The following is a 26254-nucleotide window of genomic DNA, read 5'->3' as shown; positions in this document are numbered from 1 at the left end:
AGAGGGTGGACAGAGAGAGGGGGGGACAGAGAGAGAGAGAGGGGCACAGAGAGAGAGGGGGACAGAGAGAGGGGGGTACAGAGAGAGGGGGGGACAGAGAGAGGGGGGACAGAGAGAGGGGGGCAGAGAGATGGGAACAGAGAGAGAGGGGGGACAGAGAGAGGGGGGGACAGAGAGAGGGGGGACAGACAGAGGGGAACAGAGAGAGAGGGGGGGACAGAGAGAGAGGGGGACAAAGAGAGAGGGGGACAGAGAGAGTGGGGGACAGAGACAGAGAGGGGGACAGAGAGAGGGGGGGACAGAGAGAGGGGAGGAGGTCAGAGAGTGGGGGGATGGAGAGAGTGGGGGACAGAGAGAGAGGTGACAGAGAGAGAGGGGGACAGAGAGAGAGAGGGGGACAGAGTGAGGGGGGACAGAGAGAGAGGGGGACAGAGAGAGGGGGGACAGAGAGAGGGGGGATAGAGAGAGGGGGACAGAGAGAGGGGAACAGAGAGAGGTGAAAGAGAGAGAGGGGGGACAGAGAGAGGGGGGACAGAGAGGGGGGGACAGAGCGAGGGGGACAGAGAGATGGGGGACAGAGAGAGGGGGGACAGAGAGAGGGGGGCAGAGAGAGGGGAACAGAGAGAGAGGGGGGACAGAGAGAGGGGGGGACAGAGAGAGGGGGGACAGACAGAGGGGAACAGAGAGAGAGGGGGGACAGAGAGAGAGGGGGACAGAGAGAGAGGGGGACAGAGAGAGGGGGGGACAGAGAGAGAGGGGGACAGAGAGAGTGGGGGACAGAAAGAGGGGGGACAGAGAGAGAGGGGGACACAGAGAGGGGGACAGAGAGAGGGGGGACAGAGAGAGGGGGACAGAGAGAGAAAGGGGGACAGAGAGAGAGGGGGACAGAGAGAGGGGGACAGAGAGAGGGGGGGACAGAGAGAGAGAGGGGCACAGAGAGAGAGGGGGACAGAGAGAGGGGGACAGAGAGAGGGGGGGACAGAGAGAGAGGGGGACAGAGAGAGAGGGCGACAGAGAGAGGGGTGATGGAGAGAGATGGGTACAGAGAGAGGGGGGACAGAGAGAGAAGGGGACAGAGAGAGGGGGGACAGAGAGAGAGGGGGACAGAGAGAGAGGGGGACAGAGAGAGCCGGGACAGAGAGAGAGGGGGACAGAGAGAGGGGGACAGAGAGAGTGGGGACAGAGAGAGGGGGGACAGAGAGAGAGTGGGACAGAGAGGGGGGGACAGAGAGAGGGGGGACAGAGAGGGGGGGACAGAGAGAGAGGGGGAAGAGAGAGAGGGGGACAGAGAGAGAGGGGGACAGAGAGAGGGGGGACAGAGAGAGGGGGGACAGAGAGGGGGGGACAGAGAGAGGGGGGACAGAGAGAGGGGGGACAGAGTGGGGGGGACATAGAGAGAGGGGGAAGAGAGAGAGGGGGACAGAGAGAGAGGGGGACAGAGAGAGGGGGGACAGAGAGAGGGGGGACAGAGAGAGGGGGACAGAGAGGGGGGATAGAGAGAGGGGGAAGTAGAGGGGGTGAGAGAGAGGGGGAAGAGAGAGAGGGGCACAGGGAATGGGGGAGATAGAGGTGGTCAGAGATGGGGACAGAAAAAGTGGGAGGTTGAGGGGGTCAGAGAGATAGGCACAGAGAGAAGGGCACAGAGAGTAGGGGAGATAGAGGGGGACAGAGAGACATAGGCAGAGAGAGATCGGGGCAGAGAGAGTGGGACAGAGTGAGGGGGTCAGAGAGAGAGAGGGGGACAGAGAGAGGGGGGGGCAGAGAGAGGGGGGGTCAGAGAGAGGGGGGACAGAGAGAGGGGGACAGAGAGATGGGCACAGAGAAAGGGGGGCAGAGAGAAGGGGAGATAGAGGGGTCAGAGAGAGGGGGACAGAAAAGGCGGAGGTAGATGGGGTCAGAGAGAGGGGGGATAGAGGGGGACAGAGAGTGGGGGACAGAGAATGGGCGTCAGAGAAAGGGATACAGAGTGGAGGTGAGAGAGGGGGTCATATAGTGGGGGGATGGGGGCGACAGAGAGAGAGGGGACAGAGAAAGTGGGGGACAGAGAGAGGTGGACAGAGAGGGTGGGGGACAGAGAGAGAGGGGGACAGAAAGAGAGGGACAGAGAGAGGGGGCAGAGAGAGGTGGGCAGAGAGAGGCGGACAGAGAGAGAGGGACAGAGAGAGGGGAGGAAAGAGAGGGGGGACAGAGAGAGGGGGAGAGAGAGTTGGAGGACAGAGAGAGAGGGGGCAGAGAGAGGGGGACAGAGAGAGGGGGACAGAGAGTGGGAGGACAGAGGGGGGGCAGAGAGAGGGGGGAGACATAGAAAGGGGGTGACAGAGAGAGAGGGGGGACAGAGAGAGGGGGATAAAGAGAGGGGGAGAGAGAGAGAGGGGACAGGGAAAGGGGGCAGAGAGAGGGGGACAGAGAGTGGGGGAGAGAGAGAGGGGTGATAGAGAGAGGAGGACAGAGAGAGGAAGGGGTGTCAGAGAGAGGGGGCAGAGAGGGTGGATAGATAGATGCAGGACAGAGGGGGGGACAGAGAGAGGAGGGCAGAGAGAGGGTGACAGAGAGAGAGGACAGAGAGTGGGGGAGATAGAGGTGGCGAGAGAGAGGGGGACAGTGAGAGAGGGACAGAGAGAGGGGGACAGAGAGAGGGGGACAGAGAGAGAGGGGTCAGAGAGGAGGGGACAGAGAGAGGGGGTAGGGAGAGGGGGACAGAGAGAGCGGGTCAGAGAGAGGGCAACAGAGAGAGGGGGACAGGGAGTGGGGAGATACGGGGGACAGAGAGAGAGGGGTAGAGAGAGGGGGACAGAGAGTGAGAGGGGAATAGAGAGAGAGAGGGGACAGAGACAGGGTGACAGAGAGGGGGGACAGAGAGAGGGGGAGGTAGAGGGGATCACAGAGAGGGGTACAGAAAAAGTCGCAGGTAGAGGGGGTGAGAGAGAGGGGTGATAGAGTGGGGGACAGAGAGAGGGGGGGCAGAGAGTGAGGGACAGAGAGAGGGGTACAGAGTGGGGGTGAGAGAGGAGGTCAGAGAGTGGGGGGATGGAGAGAGTGGGGGACAGAGAGAGAGGTGACAGAGAGAGAGGGGGACAGAGAGAGAGAGGGGGACAGAGTGAGGGGGGACAGTGAGAGAGGGGGACAGAGAGAGAGGGGGACAGAGAGAGGGGGGACAGAGAGAGACGGGGACAGAGAGAGAGGGGGACAGACAGGGGGGATAGAGGGAGGGGGACAGAGAGAGGGGGACAGAGAGAGGGGGACAGAGAGAGGCGGGTGGAGGACAGAGAGTGCGTCAGACAGAGGGGGTCAGAGAGAGGGGGTCAGATAGAGGGTGCAGAGGGAGGGCGACAGAGAGAGGGGGACAGAGAGAGTTGACAGAGAGAGGCGGGTGGGATAGAGCGCGGGACAGAGGGGGGGGGACAGAGAGAGGGGGACAGAGAGAGAGGCGTGTGCGAGAGAGAGGGGGTCAGAGAGAGGCGGGTGGGAGGGAGTGCAGGACAGAGATAGAGGGGGAGAGAGAGAGGTGGACAGAGAGAGATGTACAGAGAGAGGGTGACAGAGAGAGAGGGGGACAGAGAGAGAGGGGGACAGAGAGAGGGGGGACAGAGAGAGGGGGGGACAGAGAGAGGGGGGACAGAGAGAGGGGGACAGAGAGAGGGGGAAGAGAGAGAGGGGGACAGAGAGAGGTGCACAGAGAGAGAGGGGGACAGAGAGAGGGGAACAGAGAGAGGGGGAAGAGAGAGAGGGGGACAGAGAGAGGGGGACAGAGAGAGAGGGGGACAGAGAGAGGGGGGACAGAGAGAGGGGGGGGACAGAGAGAGGGGGGACAGAGAGAGGGGCACAGAGAGAGGGGGAAGAGAGAGAGGGGGACAGAGAGAGAGGGGGACAGACAGGGGGGATAGAGGGAGGGGAACAGAGAGAGTGGGGGACAGAGAGAGGGGGCAGAGGGAGGGCGACAGAGAGAGAAGGACAGAGAGAGGGGGACAGAGAGAGGGGGACAGAGAGAGGGTCAGACAGAGGGGGTCAGAGAGAGAGGGTCAGAGAGAGGGTGCAGAGGGAGGGCGACAGAGAGAGGGGGACAGAGTGAGGGGGACAGAGAGAGGGGGACAGAGAGAGGCGGGTGGGGGACAGAGAGTGGGTCAGACAGAGGGGGTCAGAGAGAGGGGGTCAGAGAGAGGGTGCAGAGGGAGGGCGACAGAGAGAGGGGGACAGAGAGAGAGGGACAGAGAGAGGCGGGTGGGATAGAGCGCGGGACAGAGGGGGGGGACAGAGAGAGAGGGACAGAGAGAGAGGCGTGTGCGAGAGAGAGGGGGTCAGAGAGAGGCGGGTGGGAGGGAGTGCAGGACAGAGATAGAGGGGGAGAGAGAGGGGGACAAAGAGGGGTGATAGAGGGAGGCGGGTGAGAGAGAGAGGAGCAGAGAGAGGGGGTCAGAGAGAGAATGGACAGAGAGAGGTGGACAGACAGAGGGGGACAGAGAGAGGGTGACAGAGAGAGAGGGGGAAAGAGAGAGAGGGGGACAGAGAGAGGGGGGACACAGAGAGAGGGGGACAGAGAGAGAGGGGGACAGAGAGAGGGGGACGGAGAGAGGGGGTCAGAGAGAGGGGGGACAGAAAGGGGGGGACAGAGAGAGAGGGGGAAGAGAGAGAGGGGGACAGAGAGAGAGGGGGACAGAGAGAGAGGGGGTCAGAGAGAGGGGTGACAGAGAGAGGGGGGACAGAGAGAGGGGGACAGAGAGAGATGGGGGACAGAGAGAGAGGGGGGCAGAGAGAGGGGGACAGAGAGAGAGGGGGACAGAGAGAGGGGGGACAGAGAGAGGGGGGGACAGAGAGAGGGTGACAGAGAGAGAGGACAGAGAGTGGGGGAGATAGAGGTGGCGAGAGAGAGGGGGACAGTGAGAGAGGGACAGAGAGAGGGGGACAGAGAGAGGGGGGCAGAGAGAGAGGGGGCAGAGAGGAGGGGACAGAGAGAGAGGGGGTAGGGAGAGGGGGACAGAGAGAGCGGGTCAGAGAGAGGGCAACAGAGAGAGGGGGACAGGGAGTGGGGAGATACGGGGGACAGAGAGAGAGGGGTAGAGAGAGGGGGACAGAGAGTGAGAGGGGAATAGAGAGAGAGAGGGGACAGAGACAGGGTGACAGAGAGGGGGGACAGAGAGATGGGGAGGTAGAGGGGATCACAGAGAGGGGAACAGAAAAAGTCGCAGGTAGAGGGGGTGAGAGAGGGGGACAGAGAGAGGGGGGCAGAGAGTGGGGGACAGAGAGAGGGGTACAGAGTGGGGGTGAGAGAGGAGGTCAGAGAGTGGGGGGATGGAGAGAGTGGGGGACAGAGAGAGAGGTGACAGAGAGAGAGGGGGACAGAGAGAGAGGGGGGGACAGAGTGAGGGGGGACAGAGAGAGAGGGGGACAGAGAGAGGGGGGACAGAGAGAGGGGGGACAGAGAGAGGGAGGACAGAGAGGGGGGGACAGAGAGAGGGGGACAGAGAGATGGGGGACAGAGAGAGGGGGGACAGAGAGAGGGGGGCAGAGAGAGGGGAACAGAGAGAGAGGGGGGACAGAGAGAGGGGGGGGACAGAGAGAGGGGGGACAGACAGAGGGGAACAGAGAGAGGGGGGACAGAGAGAGAGGGGGACAGAGAGAGAGGGGGGCAGAGAGAGGGGGACAGAGAGAGAGGGGGACAGAGAGAGGGGGGACAGAGAGAGGGGGGACAGAGAGAGGGTGACAGAGAGAGAGGACAGAGAGTGGGGGAGATAGAGGTGGCGAGAGAGAGGGGGACAGTGAGAGAGGGACAGAGAGAGGGGGACAGAGAGAGGGGGACAGAGAGAGGGGGACAGAGAGATGGGGGACAGAGAGAGGGGGGACAGAGAGAGGGGGGCAGAGAGAGGGGAACAGAGAGAGAGGGGGGACAGAGAGAGGGGGGGACAGAGAGAGGGGGGACAGACAGAGGGGAACAGAGAGAGGGGGGACAGAGAGAGAGGGGGACAGAGAGAGAGGGGGGCAGAGAGAGGGGGACAGAGAGAGAGGGGGACAGAGAGAGGGGGGACAGAGAGAGGGGGGACAGAGAGAGGGTGACAGAGAGAGAGGACAGAGAGTGGGGGAGATAGAGGTGGCGAGAGAGAGGGGGACAGTGAGAGAGGGACAGAGAGAGGGGGACAGAGAGAGGGGGACAGAGAGAGAGGGGGCAGAGAGGAGGGGACAGAGAGAGAGGGGGTAGGGAGAGGGGGACAGAGAGAGCGGGTCAGAGAGAGGGCAACAGAGAGAGGGGGACAGGGAGTGGGGAGATACGGGGGACAGAGAGAGAGGGGTAGAGAGAGGGGGACAGAGAGTGAGAGGGGAATAGAGAGAGAGAGGGGACAGAGACAGGGTGACAGAGAGGGGGGACAGAGAGAGGGGGAGGTAGAGGGGATCACAGAGAGGGGTACAGAAAAAGTCGCAGGTAGAGGGGGTGAGAGGGAGGGGTGATAGAGTGGGGGACAGAGAGAGGGGGGGCAGAGAGTGAGGGACAGAGAGAGGGGTAAAGAGTGGGGGTGAGAGAGGAGGTCAGAGAGTGGGGGGATGGAGAGAGTGGGGGACAGAGAGAGAGGTGACAGAGAGAGAGGGGGACAGAGAGAGAGAGGGGGACAGAGTGAGGGGGGACAGAGAGAGGGGGGGACAGAGAGAGAGGGGGACAGAGAGAGGGGGACAGACAGAGACGGGGACAGAGAGAGAGGGGGACAGACAGGGGGGATAGAGGGAGGGGGACAGAGAGAGAGGGGGACAGAGAGAGGGGGCAGAGGCAGGGCGACAGAGAGAGAAGGACAGAGAGAGGGGGACAGAGAGAGGGGGACAGAGAGAGGGTCAGACAGAGGGGGTCAGAGAGAGGGGGTCAGAGAGAGGGTGCAGAGGGAGGGCGACAGAGAGAGGGGGACAGAGAGAGGGGGACAGAGAGAGGGGGACAGAGAGAGGCGGGTGGGGGACAGACAGTGGGTCAGACAGAGGGGGTCAGAGAGAGGGGGTCAGATAGAGGGTGCAGAGGGAGGGCGACAGAGAGAGGGGGACAGAGAGAGGGGGACAGAGAGAGGCGGGTGGGATAGAGCGCGGGACAGAGGGGGGGGGGACAGAGAGAGGGGAACAGAGAGAGAGGCGTGTGCGAGAGAGAGGGGGTCAGAGAGAGGCGGGTGGGAGGGAGTGCAGGACAGAGATAGAGGGGGAGAGAGAGGGGGGGACAAAGAGGGGTGATAGAGGGAGGCGGGTGAGAGAGAGAGGAGCAGAGTGAGGGGGTCAGAGAGAGGGGGACAGATAGAGGTGGACAGAGAGAGGGGGACAGAGAGAGGGTGACAGAGAGAGAGGGGGAAAGAGAGAGAGGGGGACAGAGAGAGGGGGGGACAGAGAGAGAGGGGGACAGAGAGAGAGGGGGACAGAGAGAGGGGGGACGGAGAGAGGGGGTCAGAGAGAGGGGGGACAGAGAGAGAGGGGGAAGAGAGAGAGGGGGAAGAGAGAGAGGGGGACAGAGAGAGAGGGGGACAGAGAGACAGGGGGTCAGAGAGAGGGGGGGACAGAGAGAGGGGGACAGAGAGAGGGGGACAGAGAGAGATGGGGGACAGAGAGAGAGGGGGGCAGAGAGAGGGGCACAGAGAGAGAGGGGGGACAGAGAGAGGGGGGACAGCGAGAGGGGGACAGAGAGAGGTGGAAGAGAGAGAGGGGGACAGAGAGAGGGGCACAGAGAGAGAGGGACAGAGAGAGGTGGAAGAGAGAGAGGGGGACAGAGAGAGAGGGTAGAGAGAGAGGAGGGGACAGAGAGAGGGGCACAGAGAGAGATGGGGACAGAGAGAGGGGGACAGAGAGAGGGGGAAGAGAGAGAGAGGGGGACAGATAGAGAGGGGGACAGAGAGAGGGGGGACACAGAGAGGGGGGACAGAGAGAGGGGGACAGAGAGAGGGGGGACAGAGAGAGGGGGGACAGAGAGAGGGGGGGACAGAGAGAGGGGGACAGAGAGAGGGGGACAGAGAGAGGGGAACAGAGAGAGAGGGGGGACAGAGAGAGGGGGGGACAGAGAGAGGGGGGACAGAGAGAGGGGGACAGAGAGAGAGGGGGGACAGAGAGAGGGGGGGGACAGAGAGAGGGGAACAGAGAGAGAGGGGGGGACAGAGAGAGGGGGGACAGAGAGAGGGGAACAGAGAGAGGGGGACAGTGAGAGAGGGGGCAGAGAGAGAGGGGGACAGAGAGAGGGGGGACAGAGAGAGAGGGGGTACAGAGAGAGAGGGGGACAGAGAGAGAGGGGGGACAGAGAGAGGTGGACAGAGAGAGAGGGGGGACAGAGAGAGAGAGGGGGACAGAGAGAGAGGGGGGACAGAGAGAGAGGGGGACAGAGAGAGGGGGGACAGAGAGAGAGGGGGACAGAGAGAGGGGGACAGAGAGAGGGGGGACAGAGAGAGGGGGGACAGAGAGAGGGGGGACAGAGAGAGAGGGGGACAGAGAGAGGGGGGAAAGAGAGAGAGGGGGACAGAGAGAGAGGGGGACAGAGAGAGGGGGGACAGAGAGAGGGGGGACAGAGAGGGGGGGACAGAGAGAGGGGAGACAGAGAGAGGGCGGACAGAGTGGGGGGGACATTGTGAGAGGGGGAAGAGAGAGAGGGGGACAGAGAGAGAGGGGGACAGAGAGAGGGGGGACAGAGAGGGGGGGACAGAGAGAGGGGGACAGAGAGAGGGGGGATAGAGAGAGGGGGAAGTAGAGGGGGTGAGAGAGAGGGGGAAGAGAGAGAGGGGCACAGGGAATGGGGGAGATAGAGGGGGTCAGAGATGGGGACAGAAAAAGTGGGAGGTGGAGGGGGTCAGAGAGATGGGCACAGAGAGAGGGGCACAGAGAGTGGGGGAGATAGAGGGGGGACAGAGAGACATAGGCAGAGAGAGATCGGGGCAGAGAGAGTGGGACAGAGTGAGGGGGTCAGAGAGAGAGAGGGGGACAGAGAGAGGGGGGGACAGAGAGAGGGGGGGGACAGAGAGAGGGGGACAGAGAGAGGGGCACAGAGAAAGGGGGGCAGAGAGAAGGGGAGATAGAGGGGGTCAGAGAGAGGGGGACAGAAAAGGCGGAGGTAGAGGGGGTCAGGGAGAGGGGGGATAGAGGGGAACAGAGAGTGGGGGGACAGAGAGAGGGGGGACAGAGAGAGGGGGGACAGAGAGAGGGGGGACAGAGAGAGGGGGGGACAGAGAGAGGGGGGACAGAGAGAGGGGGACAGAGAGAGGGGGGGCAGAGAGAGGGGGACAGAGAGAGATGGACAGAGAGAGAGGGGGGACAGAGAGAGGGGGGGACAGAGAGAGGGGGGACAGAGAGAGGGGGGGGACAGAGAGAGTGGGGACAGAGAGAGGGGGACAGAGAGAGGGGCACAGAGAAAGGAGGGCAGAGAGAAGGGGAGATAGAGGGGGTCAGAGAGAGGGGGACAGAAAAGGCGGAGGTAGAGGGGATCAGAGAGAGGGGGGATAGAGGGGGACAGAGAGTGGGGGGACAGAGAGAGGGGGGACAGAGAGAGGGGGGACAGAGAGAGGGGGGACAGAGAGAGGGGGGGACAGAGAGAGGGGGGACAGAGAGAGGGGGGACAGAGAGAGGGGGGCAGAGAGGGGGGGACAGAGAGAGGTGGACAGAGACAGAGGGGGGACAGAGAGAGGGGGGGACAGAGAAGAGGGGACAGAGAGAGAGGGGGTAGGGAGAGGGGGACAGAGAGAGCGGGTCAGAGAGAGGGCAACAGAGAGAGGGGAACTGGGAGTGGGGAGATACGGGGGACAGAGAGAGAGGGGTAGAGAGAGGGGGACAGAGTGAGGGGACAGAGAGAGGGCGACAGAGAGAGAGGGGGACAGAGAAAGGGGGACAGAGAGTGGGAGGGGAATAGAGAGAGTGAGGGGACAGAGAGAGGGCGACAGAGAGTGAGGGGACAGAGAGAGGGCGACAGAGAGAGAGGGGGACAGAGAAAGGGGGACAGAGAGTGGCAGGGGAATAGAGAGAGAGAGGGGACAAAGACAGGGTGACAGAGAGGGGGAACAGAGAGAGGGGGAGGTAGAGGGGATCACAGAGAGGGGTACAGAAAAATTCGCAGGTAGAGGGGGTGAGAGAGAGGGGTGATAGAGTGGGGGACAGAGAGGGGGGCAGAGAGTGGGGGACAGAGAGAGGGGTACAGAGTGGGGGTGAGAGAGGAGGTCAGAGAGTGGGGGGATGGAGAGAGTGGGGGACTGAGAGAGAGGGAACAGAGAGAGAGGGGGAAAGAGAGAGGGGGACAGAGAGAGGGGGGACAGAGAGTGGGGGGATAGAGAGAGGGGGCAGAGGGAGGGAGGCAGAGACAGGGGGACAGAGAGAGGGCGAGATAGAGGGGGACAGAGAGAGAGAGGGGGGACAGAGAGAGGGGGCCAGAGAGAGGGGGCAGAGAGAGGGGGACAGAGAGTGGGGGACAGAGAGGAGGAGTACAGAGTGGGGGTGAGAGAGGAGTTCAGACAGTGGCGGGATGGAGAGAGTGGGGGACAGAGAGAGGGGGACAGAGAGAGGCGGGTGGGAGAGAGCGCGGGACAGAGAGAGAGAGGGGGGACAGAGAGAGGGGGACAGGGCGAGGGGGACAGAGCGAGAGGGGGACAGAAAATGTCGGAGGTTGAGGGGGTCAGAGAGAGGAGGACAGAGAGGGGGACAGAGTGAGGGGTATAATGTGGAGGTGAGAGAGGGGGTCAGAGATTGGGGGGATGGAGAGTGTTGGGGACAGAGAGAGAGGAGACAGAGAGAGAGGGGGACAGAGAGAGAGAGGGGGACAGAGTGAGGGGTATAAAGTGGAGGTGAGAGAGGGGGTCAGAGATTGGGGGGATGGAGAGTGTTGGGGACAGAGAGAGAGGTGACAGAGAGAGAGGGGGACAGAGAGAGAGAGGGGGACAGAGTGAGGGGTATAAAGTGGATGTGAGAGAGGGGGTCAGAGATTGGGGGGATGGAGAGTGTTGGGGACAGAGAGAGAGGTGACAGAGAGAGAGGGGGACAGAGAGAGAGGGGGACAGAGAGAGAGGGGGACAGAGAGAGAGGGGGACAGACAGGGGGGATAGAGGGAGGGGGACAGAGAGAGAGGGGGACAGAGAGATGGGGCAGAGGGAGGGGGACAGAGAGTGGGTCAGACAGAGGGGGTCAGAGAGAGGGGGTCAGAGAGAGGGTGCAGAGGGAGGGCGACAGAGAGAGTGGCGTGTGCGAGAGAGAGGGGGTCAGAGAGAGGCGGGTGGGAGGGAGTGCAGGACAGAGATAGAGGGGGAGAGAGAGAGGGGGACAAAGAGGGGTGATAGAGGGAGGCGGGTGAGAGAGAGAGGAGCAGAGAGAGGGGGTCAGAGAGAGGGAGACAGAGAGAGGTGGACAGAGAGAGAGGGACAGAGAGAGGGGTACAGAGAGAGGGTGACAGAGATAGAGGGGGACAGAGAGAGGGGGACAGAGAGAGAAGGCACAGAGAGAGGGGGAAAGAGAGAGGGGGACAGAGAGAGTGGTACAGAGAGATGGTTACAGAGTGGGGGTGAGAGAGGGGGTCAGAGAGTGGGGGGAAGGAGAGAGTGGGGCACAGAGATAGAGGGGACAGAGAGGGTGGGGGCAGAGAGGGAGGGGGCAGAGAGAGGGCGAAGAGAGGGGGGACAGAGAGCGGGGGAGACTGAGGGGGGACAGAGAGAGGGGGACAGAGAGACGGGGACAGAGAGAGGGGAACAGAGAGAGAGTGGGACAGAGAGAGAGGGGGACAAAGAGAGAGGGGGACAGAGAGAGGGGGACAGAGAGAGAGGGGGACAGAGAGAGTGGACAGAGAGAGGGGGACAGAGAGAGGGGGACAGAGAGAGAGGGGGACAGAGAGAGGGGGACAGAGAGAGGGGGACAGAGAGAGTGGGACAGAGAGAGGGGGGGACAGAGAGAGGGGGACAGAGAGAGAGGGGGACAGAGAGAGGGGGGGACAGAGAGAGAGGGGGACAGAGAGAGGGGGACAGAGAGAGGGGGACAGAGAGAGTGGGACAGAGAGATGTTTACAGAGTGGGGGTGAGAGAGGGGGTCAGAGAGTGGGGGGATGGAGAGAGTGGGGCACAGAAATAGAGGGGACAGAGAGGGTGGGGGCAGAGAGGGAGGGGCAGAGAGAGGGCGAAGAGAGGGGGGACAGAGAGCGGGGAGACTGAGGGGTGACAGAGAGAGGGGGACAGAGAGACGGGGACAGAGAGACGGGGGGATTGAGGGGGACAGGGAGATGGCGTCAGAGAGAGAGGGGGAGAGAGAGAGAGGGGGACAAAGAGGGGGGATAGAGGGAGACGGGTGGGAGAGAGAGGGGTCAGAGAGTGGGGGAAAGAGAGAAGGCGACAGAGAGAATGGGTCAGATAGAGGGGGACAGAGAGAGAGGTGGACAGAGAGAGAGGGGGTCAGAGAGAGGGGGTCAGAGAGAGAGGGGGTCAGAGAGAGAGGTGGACAGAGAGAGAGGGGGTCAGAGAGACGGGGGACAGAGAGAGGGGGACAGAGAGAGAGGGGGACAGAGAGATGGGGACAGAGGGACGGGGGACAGAGAGATGGGGGACAGAGAGATGGGGACAGAGACGGGGGGACAGAGAGAAAGGGGCGACAGAGAGAGAGGGGGGACAGAGAGAGAGGGGGTCAGAGAGAGGTGGACAGAGAGAGAGGGGATAAAGATAGAGGGGGCACAGAGAGGGCGACAGAGAAAGGGCGACAGAGAGAGAGGGGGTCAGAGAGAGTCAGTGTCAGAGGGGGAGGTAGAGGGGGCCAGAGAGAGGGGGAGATAGAGGGGGTCAGAGAGGGGGGACAGAGATTGGGGCCAGAGGGTGGGGGACAGAGAGAGGGGTACAGAGTGGGGGTGAGAGAGTGGGTCAGAGGGTGGTGGGGGACAGAGAGGGGGGTACAGAGTGGGGGTGAGAGAGTGGGTCAGAGGGTGGTGGGGGACAGAGAGGGGGGGACAGAGAGAGTGGGGAACAGAGAGAGGGGGACAGAGAGGGGGGACAGAGAGAGAGAGGGGCAGAGAGGGGGGCGGAGATAGGGGACAGAGAGAGGGGACAGAGAGAGGGCGAGATAGAGGGGGACAGAGAGAGGGGGTCAGAGCGAGGGGGACAGAGTGAGGGGGCAGAGAGAGAGGGGGACAGAGTGAGTGGGTCAGAGAGAGGCGGGTGGGAGAGAGCGCGGGACAGAGAGCGGGAGGGGGACAGAGAGAGGGGGACAGAGAAAGAGTCTGGTGGGAGAGAGAGGGAGTCAGAGAGAGGCGGGTGGGAGAGTGCGTGGGACAGAGCAAGAGGGGAACAGAGAGAGAGGGGGACAAAGAGGGGGGATAGAGGGAGACAGGTGGGAGAGAGAGGGGGACAGAGAGTGGGGGACAGAGAGAGGGGCGACAGAGAGAGGGGCGACAGAGAGAGGGGGATAGAGAGAGGGGGATAAAGAGAGGGGAACAGAAAAAGTCGGAGGTAGAGGGGGTCAGAGAGAGGAGGGAGATAGAGGGCGACAGAGAGAGGAGGACAGAACGGGGGACAGAGTGTGGGGGACAGAGACTGGAGGACAGAGAGAGGGGTATAGAGTGGGGGTGAGAGAGGGGGTCAGAGAGAGGCGGGTGGGAGAGAGAGTGGACAGAGAGAGAGGGGAACAGAGAGAGGGGAAAGAGAGAGAGGTGGGACAGAGAGAGGGGGGACAGAGAGGGGGGGACAGAGAGAGGGGGACAGAGAGAGGGGGGACAGAGAGGGGGGGACAGAGAGAGAGGGGGAAGAGAGAGAGGGGGACAGAGAGAGAGGGGGACAGAGAGAGGGGGGACAGAGAGGGGGGGACAGAGAGAGAGGGGGAAGAGAGAGGGGGGAAGAGAGAGAGGGGGACAGAGAGAGAGGGGGACAGAGAGAGGGAGACAGAGAGAGAGGGGGGACAGAGAGAGAGGGGGACAGAGAGAGATGAACAGAGAGAGAGGGGCGCAGATAGAGAGGGGGACAGAGAGAGAGGGGGGACAGAGAGAGGGGGGACAGAGAGAGAGGGGGGACAGAGAGAGGGGGGACAGAGAGAGAGGGGGGACAGAGAGAGGGGGGACAGAGAGAGAGGGGGGGACAGAGAGAGGGGTGACAGAGAGAGAGGGGGGACAGAGAGAGGGGGGACAGAGAGAGTGGAGGGGACAGAGAGAGGGGGTCAGAGAGAGGGGGACAGAGAGAGGGGAACAGAGAGAGAGGGGGACAGAGAGAGAGGGGGGACAGAGAGAGGGGCGACAGAGAGAGGGGGGACAGAGAGAGGGGGTCAGAGAGAGGGGGACAGAGAGAGGGGAACAGAGAGAGAGGGGGACAGAGAGAGAGGGGGGACAGAGAGAGGGGGGACAGAGAGAGGGGGGACAGAGAGAGAGAGGGACAGAGAGAGAGGGGGGACAGAGAGAGGGGGGACAGAGAGTGTGGGACAGAGAGAAGGGAACAGAGAGAGAGGGTGGACAGAGAGAGGGGGGGACAGAGAGAGGGGGGACAGAGAGAGGGGAACAGAGAGAGAGGGGGGACAGAAAGAGAGGTGGGACAGAGAGAGGGGGGCAGAGAGAGGGGGGACAGAGAGAGAGGGGACAGAGAGAGGGGAACAGAGAGAGAGGGGGACAGAGAGAGGGGGGGCAGAGAGAGGGGGGACAGAGAGAGAGGGGAACAGAGAGAGAGGGGGGACAGAGAGAGGGGGGGGGACTGAGAGAGGGGGGACAGAGAGAGGGGGGACAGAGAGAGGGGGACAGAGAGAGGGGAACAGAGAGAGAGGGGGGACAGAGAGAGGGGGGACAGAGAGAGGGGGGACAGACAGAGGGGAACAGAGAGAGAGGGGGGACAGAGAGAGAGGGGGGACAGAGAGAGGGGGGACAGAGAGAGGGGGGACAGAGAGCGAGGGGGAAGAGAGAGAGGGGGGACAGAGAGAGAGGGGGACAGAAAGGGGGGGGACAGAGAGAGAGGGGGACAGAGAGAGAGGGGGACAGAGAGAGGGGGGACAGAGAGAGAGGGGGACAGATAGAGGGGGACAGAGAGAGGGGGGACAGAGAGAGGGGGGACAGAGAGAGAGAGGGGGACAGAGAGAGAGGGGACAGAGAGAGGGGGGACAGAGAGAGGGGGACAGAGAGAGAGAGGGGCACAGAGAGAGGGGACAGAGAGAGGGGGACAGAGAGAGAGAGGGGCACAGAGAGAGAGGGGGACAGAGAGAGAGGGACAGAGAGACAGGGGGACAGGGAGAGAGGGGGACAGAGAGAGAGGGGGACAGAGAGAGGGGGGATGGAGAGAGAGGGGGACAGAGAGAGGGGGGACAGAGAGAGAGGGGGACAGAGAGAGGGGGGACAGAGAGAGAGGGGGACGGATAGAGAGGGGGACAGAGAGAGGGGGGACAGAGAGAGAGGGGGACAGGGAGAAGGGGGACAGAGAGAGTGGGGACAGAGAGAGGGGGGACAGAGAGAGAGGGGGACAGAGAGGGGGGGACAGAGAGAGGTGGGACAGAGAGGGGGGGACAGAGAGAGAGGGGGAAGAGAGAGAGGGGGACAGAGAGAGAGGGGGACAGAGAGAGGGGGGGCAGAGAGAGGGGGGACAGAGAGGGGGGTACAGAGAGAGGGGGGACAGAGAGAGGGGGGACAGAGTGGGGGGGACATAGAGAGGGGAACAGAGAGAGAGGGGGGACAGAGAGAGGGGGGACAGAGAGAGGGGGGACAGACAGAGGGGAACAGAGAGAGAGGGGGGGACAGAGAGAGAGGGGGGGACAGAGAGACGGGGGACAGAGAGAGAGAGGGGGGACAGAGAGAGGGGCGACAGAGAGAGGGGGGACAGAGAGAGGGGGTCAGAGAGAGGGGGACAGAGAGAGGGGAACAGAGAGAGAGGGGGACAGAGAGAGAGGGGGGACAGAGAGAGGGGGGACAGAGAGAGGGGGGACAGAGAGAGAGAGGGACAGAGAGAGAGGGGGGACAGAGAGAGGGGGGACAGAGAGTGTGGGACAGAGAGAAGGGAACAGAGAGAGAGGGTGGACAGAGAGAGGGGGGGACAGAGAGAGGGGGGACAGAGAGAGGGGAACAGAGAGAGAGGGGGGACAGAAAGAGAGGTGGGACAGAGAGAGGGGGGGCAGAGAGAGGGGGGACAGAGAGAGAGGGACAGAGAGAGGGGAACAGAGAGAGAGGGGGGACAGAGAGAGGGGGGGCAGAGAGAGGGGGGACAGAGAGAGAGGGGAACAGAGAGAGAGGGGGGACAGAGAGAGGGGGGGACTGAGAGAGGGGGGACAGAGAGAGGGGGGACAGAGAGAGGGGGACAGAGAGAGGGGAACAGAGAGAGAGGGGGGACAGAGAGAGGGGGGACAGAGAGAGGGGGGGACAGACAGAGGGGAACAGAGAGAGAGGGGGGACAGAGAGAGAGGGGGGACAGAGAGAGGGGGGACAGAGAGAGGGGGGACAGAGAGCGAGGGGGAAGAGAGAGAGGGGGGACAGAGAGAGAGGGGGACAGAGAGAGGGGGGGACAGAGAGAGAGGGGGACAGAGAGAGAGGGGGACAGAGAGAGGGGGGACAGAGAGAGAGGGGGACAGATAGAGGGGGACAGAGAGAGGGGGGACAGAGAGAGGGGGACAGAGAGAGAGAGGGGGACAGAGAGAGAGGGGGACAGAGAGAGGGGGGACAGAGAGGGGGGGACAGAGAGAGAGAGGGGCACAGAGAGAGAGGGGGACAGAGAGAGAGGGACAGAGAGAGAGGGGGACAAGGAGAGAGGGGGACAGAGAGAGAGGGGGACAGAGAGAGGGGAATGGAGAGAGAGGGGGACAGAGAGAGGGGGGACAGAGAGAGAGGGGGACAGAGAGAGGGGGGACAGAGAGAGAGGGGGACAGATAGAGAGGGGGACAGAGAGAGGGGGGACAGAGAGAGAGGGGGACAGGGAGAAGGGGGACAGAGAGAGTGGGGACAGAGATAGGGGGGACAGAGAGAGAGGGGGACAGAGAGGGGGGACAGAGAGAGGTGGGACAGAGAGGGGGGACAGAGAGAGAGGGGGAAGAGAGAGAGGGGGACAGAGAGAGAGGGGGACAGAGAGAGGGGGGACAGAGAGAGGGGGGACAGAGAGGGGGGTACAGAGAGAGGGGGGACAGAGAGAGGGGGAACAGAGTGGGGGGGACATAGAGAGAGGGGGAAGAGAGAGAGGGGGACAGAGAGAGAGGGGGACAGAGAGAGGGGGGACAGAGAGAGGGGGGACAGAGAGAGGGGGACAGAGAGAGGGGGGATAGAGAGAGGGGGAAGTAGAGGGGGTGAGAGAGAGGGGGAAGAGAGAGAGGGGCAAAGGGAATGGGGGAGATAGAGGTGGTCAGAGATGGGGACAGAAAAAGTGGGAGGTAGAGGGGGTCAGAGAGATGGGCACAGAGAGAGGGGCACAGAGCGTGGTGGAGATAGAGGGGGACAGAGAGACATAGGCAGAGAGAGATCGGGGCAGAGAGATTGGGACAGAGTGAGGGGGTCAGAGAGAGAGAGGGGAACAGAGAGAGGGGGGGACAGAGAGAGGGGGGGGACAGAGAGAGGGGGGACAGAGAGAGGGGGACAGAGAGAGGGGCACAGAGAAAGGGGGGCAGAGAGAAGGGGAGATAGAGGGGGTCAGAGAGAGGGGGACAGAAAAGGCGGAGGTAGAGGGGGTCAGAGAGAGGGGGGATAGAGGGGGACAGAGAGTGGGGGACAGAGAATGGGCGTCAGAGAAAGGGATACAGAGTGGAGGTGAGAGAGGGGGTCATATAGTGGGGGGATGGGGGGGACATAGAGAGAGGGGGAAGAGAGAGAGGGGACAGAGAAAGTGGGGGACAGAGAGAGGGGGACAGAGAGGGTGGGGGACAGAGAGAGAGGGGGACAGAAAGAGAGGGACAGAGAGAGGGGGCAGAGAGAGGTGGGCAGAGAGAGGCGGACAGAGAGAGAGGGACAGAGAGAGGGGAGGAAAGAGAGGGGGGACAGAGAGAGGGGGAGAGAGAGTTGGAGGACAGAGAGAGAGGGGGCAGAGAGAGGGGGACAGAGAGAGGGGGACAGAGAGTGGGAGGACAGAGGGGGGGCAGAGAGAGGGGGGAGACATAGGAAGGGGGTGACAGAGAGAGAGGGGGGACAGAGAGAGGGGGATAAAGAGAGGGGGAGAGAGAGAGAGGGGGACAAAGAGGGGGGATAGAGGGAGACGGGTGGGAGAGAGAGGGGTCAGAGAGTGGGGGACAGAGAGAAGGCGACAGAGAGAGTGGGTCAGATCGAGGGGGACAGAGAGAGAGGTGGACAGAGAGAGAGGGGGTCAGAGAGAGGGGGTCAGAGAGAGAGGGGGTCAGAGAGAGAGGTGGACAGAGAGAGAGGGGGTCAGAGAGACGGGGGACAGAGAGAGGGGGACAGAGAGAGAGGGGGACAGAGAGATGGGGACAGAGGGACGGGGGACAGAGAGATGGGGGACAGAGAGATGGGGACAGAGACGGGGGGACAGAGAGAGAGGGGCGACAGAGAGAGAGGGGGGACAGAGAGAGAGGGGGTCAGAGAGAGGTGGACAGAGAGAGAGGGGATAAAGATAGAGGGGGCACAGAGAGGGCGACAGAGAAAGGGCGACAGAGAGAGAGGGGGTCAGAGAGAGTCAGTGTCCGAGGGGGAGGTAGAGGGGGCCAGAGAGAGGGGGAGATAGAGGGGGTCAGAGAGGGGGGACAGAGATTGGGGCCAGAGGGTGGGGGACAGAGAGAGGGGTACAGAGTGGGGGTGAGAGAGTGGGTCAGAGGGTGGTGGGGGACAGAGAGGGGGGACAGAGAGAGTGGGGAACAGAGAGAGGGGGACAGAGAGGGGGGACAGAGAGAGAGAGGGGCAGAGAGGGGGGCGGAGATAGGGGACAGAGAGAGGGGACAGAGAGAGGGCGAGATAGAGGGGGACAGAGAGAGGGGGTCAGAGCGAGGGGGACAGAGTGAGGGGGCAGAGAGAGAGGGGGACAGAGTGAGTGGGTCAGAGAGAGGCGGGTGGGAGAGAGCGCGGGACAGAGAGCGGGAGGGGGACAGAGAGAGGGGGACAGAGAAAGAGTCTGGTGGGAGAGAGAGGGAGTCAGAGAGAGGCGGGTGGGAGAGTGCGTGGGACAGAGCAAGAGGGGAACAGAGAGAGAGGGGGACAAAGAGGGGGGATAGAGGGAGACAGGTGGGAGAGAGAGGGGGACAGAGAGTGGGGGACAGAGAGAGGGGCGACAGAGAGAGGGGCGACAGAGAGAGGGGGATAGAGAGAGGGGGATAAAGAGAGGGGAACAGAAAAAGTCGGAGGTAGAGGGGGTCAGAGAGAGGGGGAGATAGAGGGCGACAGAGAGAGGAGGACAGAAAGGGGGACAGAGTGTGGGGGACAGAGACTGGAGGACAGAGAGAGGGGTATAGAGTGGGGGTGAGAGAGGGGGTCAGAGAGAGGCGGGTGGGAGAGAGAGTGGACAGAGAGAGAGGGGAACAGAGAGAGGAGAACAAGGGGGGGATAGATGGAGGTGGGAGAGAGAGGGGGACAGAGAGAGGGCGACAGACAGGGGGTCAGAGACCGGGGAGAGAGAGAGGCGGGTGGTAGAGAGAGGGGGTCATAGAGAGGGTGACAGAGAGAGTGGGTCAGATAGAAGGGGACAGAGAGAGGGGGACAGAGAGAGATGGACAGAGAGAATGTGGACAGAGAGAGCGGGAGACAGAGAGAGGGGGACAGAGAGAGAGGGGGTCAGAGGGCATGGGACAGAGAGAGAGGCGGGTGGGAGAGAGAGGGGATCAGAGAGAGGTGGGTGGGTGGGAGAGTGGGACAGAGAGAGGGGGACAGATAGAGGGCGACAGAGAGAGTGGGTCAGAGAGAGGGGGACAGAGAGAGAGGGGGACAGAGAGAGAGAGGGACAGAGAGGGGGGAAGATAGAGGGCGACAGAGAGGGGGACAGAGAGCGGGGGTAAAGAGGGAGGGGGACAGAGAGAGTGGGGGACAAAGAGGGGGGATAGAGGGAGATGGGTGGGAGAGAGGGGGGGACAGAGAGTGGGTGAGATAGATGGGTTCAGAGAGAGGGGATAGAGAGAGGGCGTCAGAGAGAGAGGTGGGTGGGAGGGAGAGCGGGAGAGAGAGAGGGCGACAGAGAGAGTGGGTCAGAGAGAGGGGGACAGAGAGAGAGGGGGGACAGAGAGAGAGGGGGACAGAGAGGGGGGACAGAGAGAGAGGGAAAAGAGAAATGGGGGACAGAGAAATGGGGGACACAGTGGGGAGGACAGACAGGGGGGGACAGAGAAAGGGGGGACAGAGAGAGAGGGGGACAGATAAAGGGCGACAGAGAGGGGGGGACAGAGAGAGGGGGGGACAGAGAGTGGGGGGACAGAGAGTGGGGGAGGTACAGGGGTTCAGAGACAGGGGAACAGAAAGAGAGGGGGACAGTGAGAGGAGGAGGGGGTTCAGAGAGGGTTGGGACAAAGAGGATGGACAGATAGAGGCGGGATAGAGAGGGGGATAGAGAGAGGGGGAACAGCTAGAGGGAGGGACAGAGAGAGAGAGGGGACAGAGAAAGGGGGGAGAGAGGGAGTGGAGAGAGGGAGGGGGGGACAGAAAGACGATGACAGAGATGGGGGAGAGAGAGGGGGACAGAGAGAGGAGGGACACAGAGAGGGGGGACGGGGGGGCAGAGAGACAGTGACAGAGAGGGGGCGGAGAGAGGGCGACATAGAGAGGGGTCAGAGAGAGGGGGGCAGAGAGAGGGGACAGGGAGTGGGGGACAGAGAGAGGGGGGGACAGAGAGAGGGATCAGAGAGCGGGGGACAGAGAGAGGGCATCACAGCGAGGCGGGTGGGAGGGAGCGTGGGACAGAGAGAGAGGGGACAGAGAGAGAGGGGGTCAAAGAGGGGGGATAGAGGGAGATGGGTGGGAGAGAGGGGGGTGAAAGAGTGGGTCAGACAGTGGGGGTCAGAGAGAGGGCGACAGAGAGGGGGACAGAGAGTGTGGGAGAGAGAGGGGGAGAGAGGGCGGCGGGTGGGAGAGAGAGCGGGGCAGAGAGAGGGGACAGAGGGGGGCAGAGAGCGGGGGTGAGAGAGAAGCGGGTGGGAAAGAGGGGGTCAGAGAGAGAGGGGGACAGAGTGAGAGGCGTACAGAGAGAGGGGTACAGAGAGAGAGGGGGACCAGAGAGAGGGGGGACAGAGAGAGGGGGGACAGAGGGAGGGGGGACAGAGGGAGACGGACAGAGGGAGGGGGTCAGAGAGAGAGCGGGAGGTCAGAGAGAGAGGGGGTCAGAGAGTGGGGGAGAGAGAGGGGGAGAGAGGGAGGCGGGTGGGAGAGAGAGCGGGGCAGAGAGAGGGGACGGGGGGGGACAGAGGGAGACGGACAGATGGAGGGGGTCAGAGAGAGAGCGGGAGGTCAGAGAGAGAGGGGGTCAGAGAGAGGAGAACAGAGAGAGATGGCACAGGGACGGGGGGGACAGAGTGAGAGGACAGAGAGTGGGGGAGGTAGAGGTGGTCAGAGAGAGGGGGACAAAGAGAGGGGGACAGAGAGTAAGGGACAGAGTGAGGAGGATAGAGAGAGAGGGGGACAGAGAGAGAGGGGGAAAAGAGAGGGGGACAGAGAGAGGGCGACACAGAGAGGGCGACAGAGAGAGAGGGGGAACAGAGAGACGGGGACAGAAAGAGGGGGAGGTAGAGGGGTTCAGAGAGAGGGGGACAGAGAGAGGGGGAGATAGAGGGGGTCAGAGAGAGGGGACAGAGGGAGGGGCACAGAGAGTGCGGGAGGTAGAGGGGGTCAGAGAGAGGGGTACAGAGAGAGGGGCACAGAGAGTGGGGGAGATAGTGGGGGACAGAGAAAGAGGGGACAGAGAGAGAGGGCAGAGAGAGTGGGACAGAGTGAGGGGGCAGAGAGAGAGGGGAAAGAGAGAGAGGGGAAAAAGAGAGAGGGGGAGATAGAGGGGGTCAGAGAGAGGGGGGGCCGGAGAGAGGGGGGACAGTGAGGGGGGACAGAGAGGGGGTTGGACAGAGGGGGGGAAAGAGAGGGGGGGAACAGAGAGAGAGCGGGGCAGAGATAGAGGGGAAAAGAGAGATGGGGCAGACAGAGGGAGACAGAGTGAGGGGGGCAGAGAGAGAGGGGGCAGAGAGAGAGTGAAAAGAGAGTGGGGGACAGAGAGAGTGGGGCAGAGAGAGGGCGACAGAGAGAGGGGGACAGAGAGAAAAGGGGGCAGAAAGAGAGGGGGACAGAGAGAGAGAGGGACAGAGAGAGAGGCGGTCATAGAGGGGGGTACAGAGAGAGAGGCAGTTGGAAGGGAGAGGGGGCAGAGAGGGGGACAGAGAGAGGAGCACAGTGTGTGGGGGAGATAGCGGGGCTCAGAGAGAGGAGGACATAGAGGGGGACAGAGAGAGGGGGACAGAGAGTGGGGGACAGAGAGTGGGGGACAGAGAGAGGGGACAGAGAGGGGTAAAGAGTGGGAGAGAGAGGGGGTCAGAGAGAGGGGGACAGAGAGTGGGGGGATGGAGAGAGTGGGGGACAGAGAGAGAGAGCGTGTCAAAGAGAGAGGGGCAGAGAGAGACGGAGCAGAGAGAGGGGGCAGAGAGCGGGGGAGAGATAGAGGGAAAGAGAGAGAGGGCGACAGAGAGAGGGGGACAGAGAGAGGGGGGTTCAGAGAGAGGGGGACAGAGAGAGGGGGCAGAGAGAGCGCGGGACAGAGAGAGGGGGAGAGAGAGAGGGGAAGACAGAGATGGTCAAAGGGAGGGGGAGAGAGAGAGGGGCACAGAGAGTCGGGGAGATAGAGGGGACAGAGAGATGGGGTGGACAGAGATTTGGGGGGACTGAGAGTGGGGGGGCATGGGGGTAGAGAGAGGGGCAGACAGGGGGTGACAGAGAGAGGGGGGACAGAGAGAGAGCGACAGAGAGAGTGTCACAGAGAGTGGGGGAGATAGAGGGGGTCAGAGAGAGGGGGACAGAGGGAGGGTGATATAGAGGGGGACTACGAGAGAAGGAGTCAGAGACAGAGGGGGACTGTGACAGGGGGGGCAGAGAAATGGCGACAGAGAGACGGTGACAGAGAGAGTGGGGGACAGAGAGAGAGGGGCAGAGAGAGGGCAACAGAGAGAGGGGGACAGAGAGAAAAGGGGGCAGAAAGAGAGAGGGACAGAGAGAGAGGGGCAGAGAGAGATGGGGCAGACAGAAGGGGACAGAGTGAGGGGGCAGAGAGAGGGTCAGAGAGGGGGACAGAGAGACGGAGATATAGAGGGGGACAGAGAGAGGGGACAGAGAGTGAGGGACAGAGAGAGGAGTACAGAGTGGGGGAGAGAGGGAATCAGAGAGATGGGGGCAGAGAGAGGGCGACAGAGAGAGGGGGACAGAGAGTGGGGGGGACGGAGAGTTGGGGGGACGGAGAGAGGTGGGGACAGAGAGAGAGGGGAACAGAGAGAGAGAGGGGGACAGAGAGAGATGTGGACAGAGAGAGAAGGACAGAGAGAGGAGGTCAGAGAGAGAGGAGGACAGAGAGAGAGGAGGACAGAGAGAGGCAGGTAGAAGGGAGAGAGGGGCAGAGAGAGGGCGACAGAGAGAGGCACCGAGAATGGGGGAGATAGATGGGGTCAGAGAGAGGGGGAGACAGACAGTGGGGAGATGGAGAGAGTGTGGGACAGAGAGAGAGAGAGAGAGAGAGGGGGTCAGAGAGGGGGACAGGGAGAGACGGAGCAGAGAGAGGGCGAAAGAGAGGGGCGCAGAGAGCGGGGTAGAGATAGAGGGGACAGAGAGAGGAGGACAGATAGAGGGGGACAGAGAGAGGGGGACAGAGAGAGGAGGCAGAGAGCGAGGGGGACAGAGAGAGGGGGACAGAGTGAGAGGGACAGAGAGAGGGGGAACAGAAAGGGGGACACAGAGAGGGGGGCACAGAGAGGGGGGCACAGAGAGGGGGACAGAGAGGGGGACAGAGAGAGAGAGGGGGACAGAGAGAGAGCGGGGCAGAGAGAGAGGGGGACAGAGAGAGGGGGGTACAGAGAGAGAGGGGGACAGAGGGGGGGACAGAGAGAGGGGGGACAGACAGAGGGGGGACAGAGAGAGGTGGGACAGAGAGAGGGGGGGACAGAGAGAAGGGGACAGAGAGAGAGGGGGACAGAGTGAGAGGGGACAGAGAGAGGGGGAACAGAAAGGGGGACACAGAGAGGGGGCACAGAGAGGGGGGCACAGAGAGGGGGACAGAGAGAGAGAGGGGGACATAGAGAGAGCGGGGCAGAGAGAGAGGGGGTCAGAGCGAGGGGGGGAAGAGAGAGGCAGGTGGAAGGGAGAGGAGGGCAGAGAGAGGGCGACAGAGAGACGAGCACAGAGAGTGGGGGAGCTAGAGAGGGTCAGAGAGAGCGGGTCAGAGAGAGGAGGACAGAGAGAGGGAGGGACAGAAACAGGGGTGGACCGAAAGAGGGGGGACAGAGAGAGGGGGGACAGAGAGGGGGGGACGGGGTGGGGGGGGACAGAGAGAGGGACAGAGACGGAGAGGCGGGTGGGAGAGAGAGGGGGTCAGAGAGGGGGACAGGGAGAGACGGAGCAGAGAGAGGGCGAAAGAGAGGGGCGCAGAGAGCGGGGTAGAGATAGAGGGGACAGAGAGAGGAGGACAGATAGAGGAGGACAGAGAGAGGGGGACAGAGAGAGGAGGCAGAGAGCGAGGGGGACAGAGAGAGGGGGACAGAGTGAGGGGGACAGAGAGAGGGGGAACAGAAAGGGGGACACAGAGAGGGGGGCACAGAGAGGGGGGCACAGAGAGGGGGACAGAGAGAGAGAGGGGTACAGAGAGAGAGCGGGGCAGAGAGAGGGGGGGCAGAGAGAGTGGGGAACAGAGAGAGAGGGGGACAGACAGAGGGGGGACAGAGAGAGAGGGGGGGACAGAGAGAGAGGGGACAGAGGGGAGGACAGAGAGAGAGGGGGAACAGACAGAGGGGGGACAGAGAGAGGTGGGACAGAGGGGGGGGACAGAGAGAAGGGGACAGAGAGAGAGGGGGACAGAGTGAGATGGGACAGAGAGAGGGGGAACAGAAAGGGGGACACAGAGAGGGGGGCACAGAGAGGGGGGCACAGAGAGGGGGACAGAGAGGGGGACAGAGAGAGAGAGGGGGGCAGAGAGAGAGCGGGGCAGAGAGAGAGGGGGTCAGAGCGAGGGGGGAAGAGAGAGGCAGGTGGAAGGGAGAGGAGGGCAGAGAGAGGGCGACAGAGAGACGAGCACAGAGAGTGGGGGAGCTAGAGTGGGTCAGAGAGAGCGGGTCAGAGAGAGGGGGACAGAGAGAGGGAGGGACAGAGGGGGGGGGACAGAGAGAGGGACAGAGAGGGAGAGGCGGGTGGGAGAGAGAGGGGGTCAGAGAGAGGCTGGTGGGAGAGAGAGGGGGACAGAGAGAGGGGGACAGAGAAAGGGGAGATAGAGGTTGACAAAGCGAGGGGGACAGAGAGAGAGGCACAGAGAGAGTGGTAGATAGAGGGGTTCAGAGCGAAGAGTACAGAGATAGTGGTACAGCGAGTGGGGGAGATAGAGGTGGACAGAGAGTAGGACAAAAAGAGGGGGTGATAGAGGGGGTCAGAGAGAGGGGGAGATAGAGGGGGACAGAGAGAGTGGGGGAGACAGAGAGGGGACAGAGAGAGAGGGGTACAGAGAGAGGGTGACAGAGAGAGGGCGACAGAGAGAGGGGCACAGAATGTGGAGGCGATTGAGGGGGTCAGAGAGAGGGGGACAGAGAGAGGGTGATATAGAGGGGGACAGCAAGAGAGGGGGTCAGAGACAGAGGGCGACAGTGAGAGAGGGGGGCTGAGAAATGGCGACAGAGAGAGGGTGACAGAGAGAGAGGGGACAGAGAGAGAGGGGACAGAGAGACAGAGGGGGCAGAGAGAGAGGGGGACAGAGAGAGAGGGGATAGAGAGAGGGGGGACAGAGAGAGGTGGGAGATAGCGGGGCTCAGAGACAGGGTGACAGAGAGAGAGGGCAATACAGAGAGATGGGTACAGAGTGGAGGAGAGAGGGGGGGTCAGAGAGAGGGGGTCAGAGAGGGGGACAGAGAGTGGGGGGATGGAGAGAGTGGGGGAGAGAGAGAGAGGGGGGTTAGAGAGAGGGCAGAGAGTGACGGAGCAGAGACAGGGCGACAGAGGGGGTGGCAGAGAGCAGGGGAGAGAAAGAGGGGACAGAGAGAGGGGGACAGAGAGGGGGGACAGAGAGAGGGGGGACAGGAAGAGGGGGGACAGAGAGAGGGGGACAGAGAGAGGGGGACAGAGAGAGGAGACAGAGAGAGGGTGGACAGAGAGAGGGGGGACAGAGAGAGGGGGACAGAGAGAGGGGGACAGAGAGAGTTGCGGTGGGTGAGAGAAGGGGTATGAGAGAGCCGAACTGAGAGAGAGGGGGACGGGGGGGGGGACAAAGAGGGGGGA

This window comes from Chiloscyllium punctatum, chromosome 13, assembly GCF_047496795.1.
Source record: "Chiloscyllium punctatum isolate Juve2018m chromosome 13, sChiPun1.3, whole genome shotgun sequence".
Lineage (NCBI taxonomy): Eukaryota > Metazoa > Chordata > Chondrichthyes > Orectolobiformes > Hemiscylliidae > Chiloscyllium > Chiloscyllium punctatum.
Note: the sequence above shows the minus strand (reverse complement) of the source record.